Raw genomic sequence first — 8,494 nt, 5'->3', positions numbered from 1 at the left:
TGTCTTCAAAATCAATCTTAGAAGATGTCTATTCCCCCCCCTCAGGAACACATTTTGAAACAATATTTAAATGGGTCATCTTTCTCTCTCTCTCTCATTTACCTAGGATGTATGCCTGGTTTAAATGTTATATTTCAAAATGTGTCCCTAAGAAAGAAAAGATCTTCAAAGGCATTATAATCTTTTGGGAGTAAACAACATGTACTTCTGCAAATGCAAAAATGCATGAATATCTATACACATATACCCATATAAGCACATATATACACACATATACATGCACATACATAGTAAGTATATGGTATTTGCTTTGGCAGCATATATACTAAAATTGGAATGATACAAAGAAGATTAGCATGGCCCCTGTGCAAGGATGGCATGCAAATTCATGACACGTTCCATAGTAAGTATATGTGCAGAAAGTGTGTGTGTATACACATACACATATACATATACATATATACACACATATAGTAAGTGGTAAAGGAAGTTCCTCACAGAATGTTCCATATACCAATGATTTTAATTAGGGCTAAAGAATCCTGAAAAGGGAAGATCTTGTCTAATCTTGGGAGCCAAGCAGGGTTGGGTCTACCCTGGGGGTATTGGATGGGGGATTGCCTAGGTATGCCAGGAAACATAGAATTGATAGAGAGAGAGAGAGATAGACAGAGATAGAAAGATAGAAATAGATAGATACAGATCTATATCTATCTATATACATATAGATCAATAGATCTCTATATATGTATATATACATACATATATGTATATATGTATATGTATGTATATACATATACACACACACATATATACACACACACACAATGTGTATATGTGTGTAGGCAGTGTAGTATATAAGTGATAGCATGACATATTTGGAACCAGAAACACGATTTCAATTCTCACCTTCAATATGAATTAGCTATTGACCTTGGGTACACTTGCCCACTTTAACTCTCAACCTCAATTTCCTTATCTATAAAATGAGAAGGTTAGACTTGATGACATAAGGTGCCTTCTGGTTCTAAAGTTATAATATTATGAAATCACAGATGTAGTAAAAAAACAAACAAAAACATCAAATGCAAAATCAACATGGATTAATTTCAGAATGGATATGTATCCTGTATTCCTGTAGGAAAGCTACAGATTCTACAAAACAGAGGCAAGGAACAAATTCTTTTCATACCCTGTGCAAAGGTATAGAAGTAGGAGAGGAAATATTTTGAAGGAAGAGCAAGTAAACAAATCTGATTGAAATGTAGAATGTAACAATGAGAGTAATAAGTAATAAATAGAGAAAGATAAATTGAAGCCAGATTACGAAGAATTTTAAATGTCAGATGAGTATGCATTTCGTAGAAGCAAAGGGGAAAACTGCTATTTCTTGAATAGGGAACCTCAGAGTTTAGCCTTCTGTTTGAGAAGTATCACTTTTTGACAACAGAGTAGAAGTTGGATTGAAGAGGGAGAAAACCTGAGGTGTGGCAATCAGTGCCTATTGCAAGAATCCAGCTAAGAGATAATAAGAGCATAAACTAGGGTCATTGTATGAATGGAGAGAAATAGATGGAAATGCATGGAGAGAGAAAGAGAGACAGAGACAGAGACAGAGAGAGAGACACACACACACACACACAGAGAGAGAGAGAGAGAGAGAGAGAGAGAGAGAGGATTAATTATGTTTTGAGGTCAGAAACATGGATGACTTGACAAATGGTCATATTCACAAAAAGTAAAGGTTAGTTTAGGGATAAGAGAGAGGTTTTGAGAGAAAAATAATGAAATCTGTTTTTAATATATTGAGTTTTGTTGCTTATGTCCCATAAACAGTCACTGATTTGGGACTGGAGCTCATCAAAGAGATTAAAATTAGTTGGATAGTTCATGGGCTAATGAATGGATGAATCATCTCAATCACGACAAAGTCATTCATTTTTAAAATGTTTATAAAGAAAAATAAAAGGCTCAGGAAGCTAGATGGCTCAGTGGATATAAGGCTGTGCTTCTAGTTAGGAAGACATGAGTTTGAGTCCAGTCTCAGACACTTACTAGATGTTTGACCCAGGGCAAGTCACTTAAACTTCATTTACCTTAATCCATTGGAGAAGGAAATAGCAAACCACTTCTGTATCTTTGTGAAGAAAATCCCATGGATAGTATATTCCATGGGGTCATGAAAAATCAGACATGAGTGAATGTACAGAATGAGTTCACAAACAACACCAGCATTCCATAAAATTTCCAAGCTATCTATAAACACTTATCTTATAAACAACAAGAATAATAACAAAAGGCCTAGGATAGATACACTGTCAGGTGGCATAAGACAAATGATGATTCAGACATTGAGATGTCATTTCATATATTATATTGCCACATAATTAAACAAAACTCAAGCAAGCAAGCATAGGCTTGCTTGACATGGAAAAATCAGGACACAGTCTGAAACCCCAGCCTTCACCACATTCATGATACCTTAGAGTCATTCTACAGTACTATTTAGCTAAGTTGTCAAGCAACCGAAAAATCATTTAAACTCCATTTACTGTCATAAATTGGAGGAAAGATAGAAGAAAATGGAAAAGATGGCAAACATTACTGCAAGAAAGTATTTTCACCATCAAGAACATTGGAACCATCACACTTGGATGCTAACATCTTAGTCCCAATGGTGCTCATAGGGGTGGTAGAAATGCCAGTGAGAAGAACAAGTACACATGAAGAAGATTTGTATTGCAGAAAAAATAAATGTGAGGGATCTGAGGGAATAACATGCAAACTATCCAATGGAGAAGGTGTGGAAAAAATTTTGGATTTTGTTAATACAAAAAAAAAAGAAAGAAAGAAAGAAAGAAAAAAGAAAAGCAACCCATAAAGAATCAACAACTATTAATCAGCACACCTACTATTCTATCTCCAAAAAGTCTTTATTTCAGGTATCTATATAAGAATGAAGAGAATTTGCAGTTTTTTAAAAGCAATAATTGACAATTAAAAATCTTCATTATTTTAATACTGAATGAAAAACATAACTAATACCAATAGCTAAGATGTATTTAGTGCTTACTGTGTACCAGGCATTGTACTAAGCACTTTAACATTATTATCTTATTTGATTCTGACAACAAAGCTGGGAGGTAATTGCTATTATTATTCCCATTTTACAAATTAAGAAATTAAGGCAAAAGAGGTTAAGTGACTTTCCCAAGGTCACACAGCTACTGATGAACTCCTGAGAAAAAAGGGTATTACTTTGTATTCCCATTAAATTATCTCCAGATATCTATCATATCTAGCTTATCTAAAATTCTATTCACTTCCTTGATTTCTTCCTTATTTTTTTTGTTACATTTACCTGGTTCTAAGAAGGGAAGTTTAATGTCCCCCACCTGTAATGCATTTAGCTTTTCTTTTAAAAATTTAGATGCTGTAGTATTTGGTGCATATACATTCAGTGAGGATATTGTTTTGTTGTCCATGGCATCTTTTATCAAAATGGAGTTATCCTGATTTTTTTTCTTTTAATTAAATCTATTTTAGCTTTAACTTTATCTGAAATGATTGCTACCCCTGCCTTTTTAAACATCAGTGGAAGCATAATAAATTGTACTCCAACCTTCCATTTCAACTCTGTGTATGTCACTGATTCTGTGTTTCTTGTAAACAACATATGGCTGGATTCTGACTTTTAATCTATTCTGCAATCCTTTTCTGCTTTATGGGTGAGTTCACTCTATTCACATTCAAAGTTATAATTAGTATTTGTGAATTTCCCTCTGTTGTATTTCACTCGCTATTGTCCTTCTCACCCTTTCTTTTTATCCTATCCTCATTACCTTACCCACTCCTCTTACCCTCTTATTCTTTATTCTACCCACCCTTCTAAGAGTTCTCCCTTATCTTTTCCTTTCACCCTTCTAAATTTTAATCTTACTCACCCTTATAGAAGTTCATCTCTTATCCTGTTCCCTAGCACAACCAGCCCTCCACTCTCACTTGCTTCCTCTGTATCAGTTCTCCCTTTGACATCTCATTTCTATGAGATAATTGCTCCTTTTTACATTCTCCTATCCCATTTTGTGTTTTTATAATCATCTCAGCATAGTCAACTCAGCCCCACCTTTCTTTCAAACTACCCTAGTAATGACAGTCTTAAGAATACTGATAATATTTTCATATATAAGAAGTTAATAGTTTGACCTTAATGAGTCCCTTATAATTAGTCTTTAATGTTTTCCTTATATTTCTCCTGGATCTTTTATTCCAAAATTTTCCATTGAGTTCTGATCTTTTTGTCACAAATATTTCAAAGTCTTTCAGTTCATAAGATGTCCATTTTTTTCATGCAGAATTATACTCAACTTTGCTTGGTAAGTTATTCTTGGTTGCAGCCCTAGCTCTTTTTCTCTTTGAAATATAATGTTCCAAGATCTATGGTCTTTTAGTATAGAAGCTGCTAGGTCTTCTGAAATCTTGATAGTATCTTCACAGTATTTAAACTGCCTGTTTTTTTTTTCTTTTTGATTGCAATATCTTTTTCTTAACCTGGAGTTTTGAAAGTTGGCCATGACATTTCTGTAAGGTTTCCTCCTGAGATCTCTTTCAGGTGGTGAACAATAGATGTTTTTTTCTATTTCTTCTTCACTCTCTTGTAGAACTTCAAGGTAATTTTCCTTAATGATTTCTTGTAATATCATATCAAATTTTTGATTATCATAACTTTCTGGTAGTCCAACAGTTCTCATATTGTCTTTCCTTGATCTGTTCTCCAAATGAGTTTTTTCCTAATAAGATGTCTCAGATTTTGTTCTATTTTTTCATTCTTTTGATTTGATTTTATTGTTTCTTAGCATATTATAATGTCAATCAATTCCCCTTGTCCAACTCTTGTTTTCAAGAGTTATTTTCTTCCATAAGACTTTGGACCTCTTTTTCCATTTGTTTTCATAATTTTCTGGAATTGCTTTTACTTTATTTTTATTTTTTTGCTCATTTTTCTTGATCTTTCCTATTTTACTTTTGAAGTCATTTTTAAATTCTTCCAAGACCTCTTTTTGGCCTTATGATCACTTTACATTATTCTTGGGGATGGGAGTGGCTTATTTTTAACCTCACTGTCTTCCTCTGAATACCCCATAGTAGCTATCAATTGTTGGGTTCTTCTATTTGTAGATAATATGTGATGGTTGCATCAAGCCATAGGACACTGCGCCATTTCCTAGAAAGGATTATAACCATTCAAACTTTTTATCTGACTATCCACAAAGGAAAGATTAAGTGGAGAAAAAAAATCTATTGATAATACTGTGGTATGTATTTGAATAAACTTGTAAATTTCATCTATCTATAACTACAATGGGGCAAATGGCCCAGATGGAAAATAAGTTAGGCCTAAGGCTGACCAAGAGAAGGGGCATAAGCTGAATTGCCTTTACAGAAATGGCAAAGCTACTCTAATGACCTCTGACTTCCCATGGAAACAAAGGTCCTTCTTTGTAATATCTTTATTTGACCAATGGAAGTGAGTGATCATACCTATTGCTTGACTAGATATTAGAACCTTACATCCCTCTACTGGCACAGAGTCACAAATATTGAAGTCCATACTTTTCTAATTGCAATAGTTACACCTTTAATACCTAATTAGAATAGTTGTCATGATGATCAAATGAAATGATAAATGTACAAGTGCTCTGAAAACTTAAAGAACTATTTAAACATTGATTTAAAAATATTAAGTGGATATTAACCATTATTAAAGTAGGATAACCAAAATATGAATGGAAACATTTTGTATTTTTGTGATGATATTGTCTACACATTTTCTTCTAGTTTATTTTGACACATTATTGTTCTTCATTCAGTCATGTCCTATTCTTTGTGACTCTGTGGACCATATTGTCCATGGAGTTTTTTCAGCAATACTGAAATGGTTTCCCATTTTCTTCTCCAGTGAATAAAGGTGGAGGTTGAGTGACTTGCCCAGGGTCACATAGCTAGTAAGTATCTGAGGCAAGATTTGAACTCAGGTCTTCTTGACTCTAGGCCTACCATTCTATCCACTGATCCACCTAGTTCCTCCTATTCTGGCACATAGTAGGCACTTAATAAATACATTTTGATTTATTGCTGCATGTTGGTTATGGAACATATTTTTAGCCTCACTCGAGGGGATATAGTGTTTGTTTTTACAGGCCTCATCTGTAATGTCATCAATATAAGGCTCACATGAAACACTTAATTTCAGTGAGAATTTTTTTTCTTGTGGAAGATGTTATAAAAAAAGAATTATATCTTTTATCCTCCTATGTTTTCCCCATAGACTAACATAGTAGCAAAAACAGTATTCGTTACTCAGACAAAGCATCTATGATTCAGGGCAGCCCCAAAACAACACAGCCAGATTCACCACAGCTGGATAACTGTCTATTATTATTACAAAGGGTAATAAGGTTCTGTTCAAAAGACCCTCCCCCTTTTAATGAACTCCATTTGCAATACCCTCCTCTTTTCTACTTTCTCATCACCTACACCAATATTTCCACTACAACATATCATATTCACATAGCTATTTAAAACACTTTAATTAACTACAAGGAAATTTCAAACTACAATTGGTAAGCAATATATAATTCCTTTCACGTAAGTTGCTTCAGCTTGGTAGGTTTTTGCAATTGCTTCAGTTTCACATTCACCTCTTCTTCCATCCCCCAAGTCCAAAACACCTGCTACTACTTCTTTCCCCAAAGATTATAACCTAACTATGAGGAAAGGAAGCACTTTAGAAAACACTCTCAAGTATGCTTTAAAAAGCAAGCCTGAGGTCTGAAACCATCACCATCAGTTCCCATAGTGATTCTAACCAATTCAGGTCATGTTCTCTCACAGCTTACTCCTGAAACCAGGAGACAAACAAGTTAAGTGGAAATTCCCCAGAGATCATTAGTCTCCTAGGAGACACACACACACACACACACACAAACACACACACACACAAACACACACACACACACACTTAACCCTGTGTGGTTTGGGTTTCATGAATAGAATTCATAGAGACACAGAGAACTCAGAGTAGCACAAAGGACAGGGCTTAGAGGCATTATGAGTGTGGATACTAAGTTAAGTTCTTGCTTTAGTTCTAGTTTTTCACCTGTGAACAAGTACTATCATTTTTATCAGACACATTCTGGAGTAAAACGAATTTTAACAGTCGTCATCATCAGTGGGATTTAGATGTCTTTTATAAGCTTACATTGCAACCATTGTCTTGAGGCCACAAATACAGAGAGTGACCCTAGGCTGTTTGCTGGTCAGTGTTCCCCTTACATCTGAATATGCACTTCTCTGTGCTGATAGGTACCAATCAGTTATATGCATCTGGATACTGAAGCCTCTGAATTGATTTATTAATTTGTATTCTAAGAAAAACTATTTGTATCATATATACCCGTCACACAAGAACTAAAGTCATTTCTATCTAGGCCCAAAGTCCATTCTTAGGTCCCAAGTTGAATATGCTATCTTCATAGCCACATCAATTCCAATTCAATAACTTGACTTCAGCCCTTCCCTTTTTTTTTGTCAGCCAGTGATCTCCTGAATTTCCATTGTACTAAAACTTCTTCATGTTTTTGGTACCTACACATTCCATAAAATTTTCTTCAAAAATCTTGTCTTCCATTTTCACCATCTAAGCCTTCTCATCTCTGAGACTGAGTCTCCATACTAACTTTCATGGGCTTATCTTTGTGAGGTATTTTTGTCCTGGTCTCTGTACTTTCTTAATGCTAATATTAGTGCAAATATTAGCATAAATATCACATCCAGTTACTCAACCTCTGACTTTAATCTTCCATTTTAGACTTCACATAGTATGAGGTCATAGATTTAGAGCTGGAAGGAAACTCAAAGATCGCCAGTCTGATCTTTTTCTTTTAAAGCCCAAGATACTCAAGCCCAGAAAGGTTATCTGCCTTAATCCAAGGTTATACAGGTAGGAAGTAGTAGAATCAGAATTCAAACAGATTCTCTAATTCCAAATCCAGAACTTTTTCTATGGCATTCAATTGCCCAGGACTTTATTTTGCAAAGCTGTTCAATTTTATCAGATAATTTAGTTGCATGTATATCTTTACTAACTACTTAGCTTCATGAAGTTTTATGATTGGGGAAAAGTGTTTTATGTAAGCCTTATGTCTCCCTCCAGTGCCTGGCATAATACTCTGCACAAAATAGGAGAGTAATAAATATTTGCTGAATGAATGAATATTTACAATTCAATTATATATCATTTACTCTGATCCTGGTTAGATTGGTTGGGATTGCGGAATCAGTTTGAGTTTTGTTTTTAGGTGTTTTATTGTGCTTCTTGTAGTAAATTATATTTGAATATTTTAAAACTGGATAGAAATTCTAACTAGTAATTCTCTAAATTCACTGATCACCATTTTACTTTTTGGTGATCTTACATAGGATTTGCTTCAGT

The 8,494-nt window shown here is 34.4% G+C and overlaps 1 non-coding gene across 1 annotated transcript; it reads left to right on the top strand.

The window, feature by feature from the left end:
- The first annotated feature begins 305 nt into the window (after positions 1-305).
- Positions 306-408, top strand: LOC114048367. Its single transcript, XR_003569742.1, has one exon. It is a non-coding gene; the product is annotated as a U6 spliceosomal RNA (small nuclear RNA).
- Positions 409-8,494: the final 8,086 nt, after the last annotated feature.

Source organism: Vombatus ursinus, unplaced genomic scaffold, assembly GCF_900497805.2.
Source record: "Vombatus ursinus unplaced genomic scaffold, bare-nosed wombat genome assembly UNPS02014792.1, whole genome shotgun sequence".
Lineage (NCBI taxonomy): Eukaryota > Metazoa > Chordata > Mammalia > Diprotodontia > Vombatidae > Vombatus > Vombatus ursinus.
The sequence above is the reverse complement of the archived record's forward strand: the minus strand, read 5'-3'. Positions and strand labels throughout refer to the sequence as shown.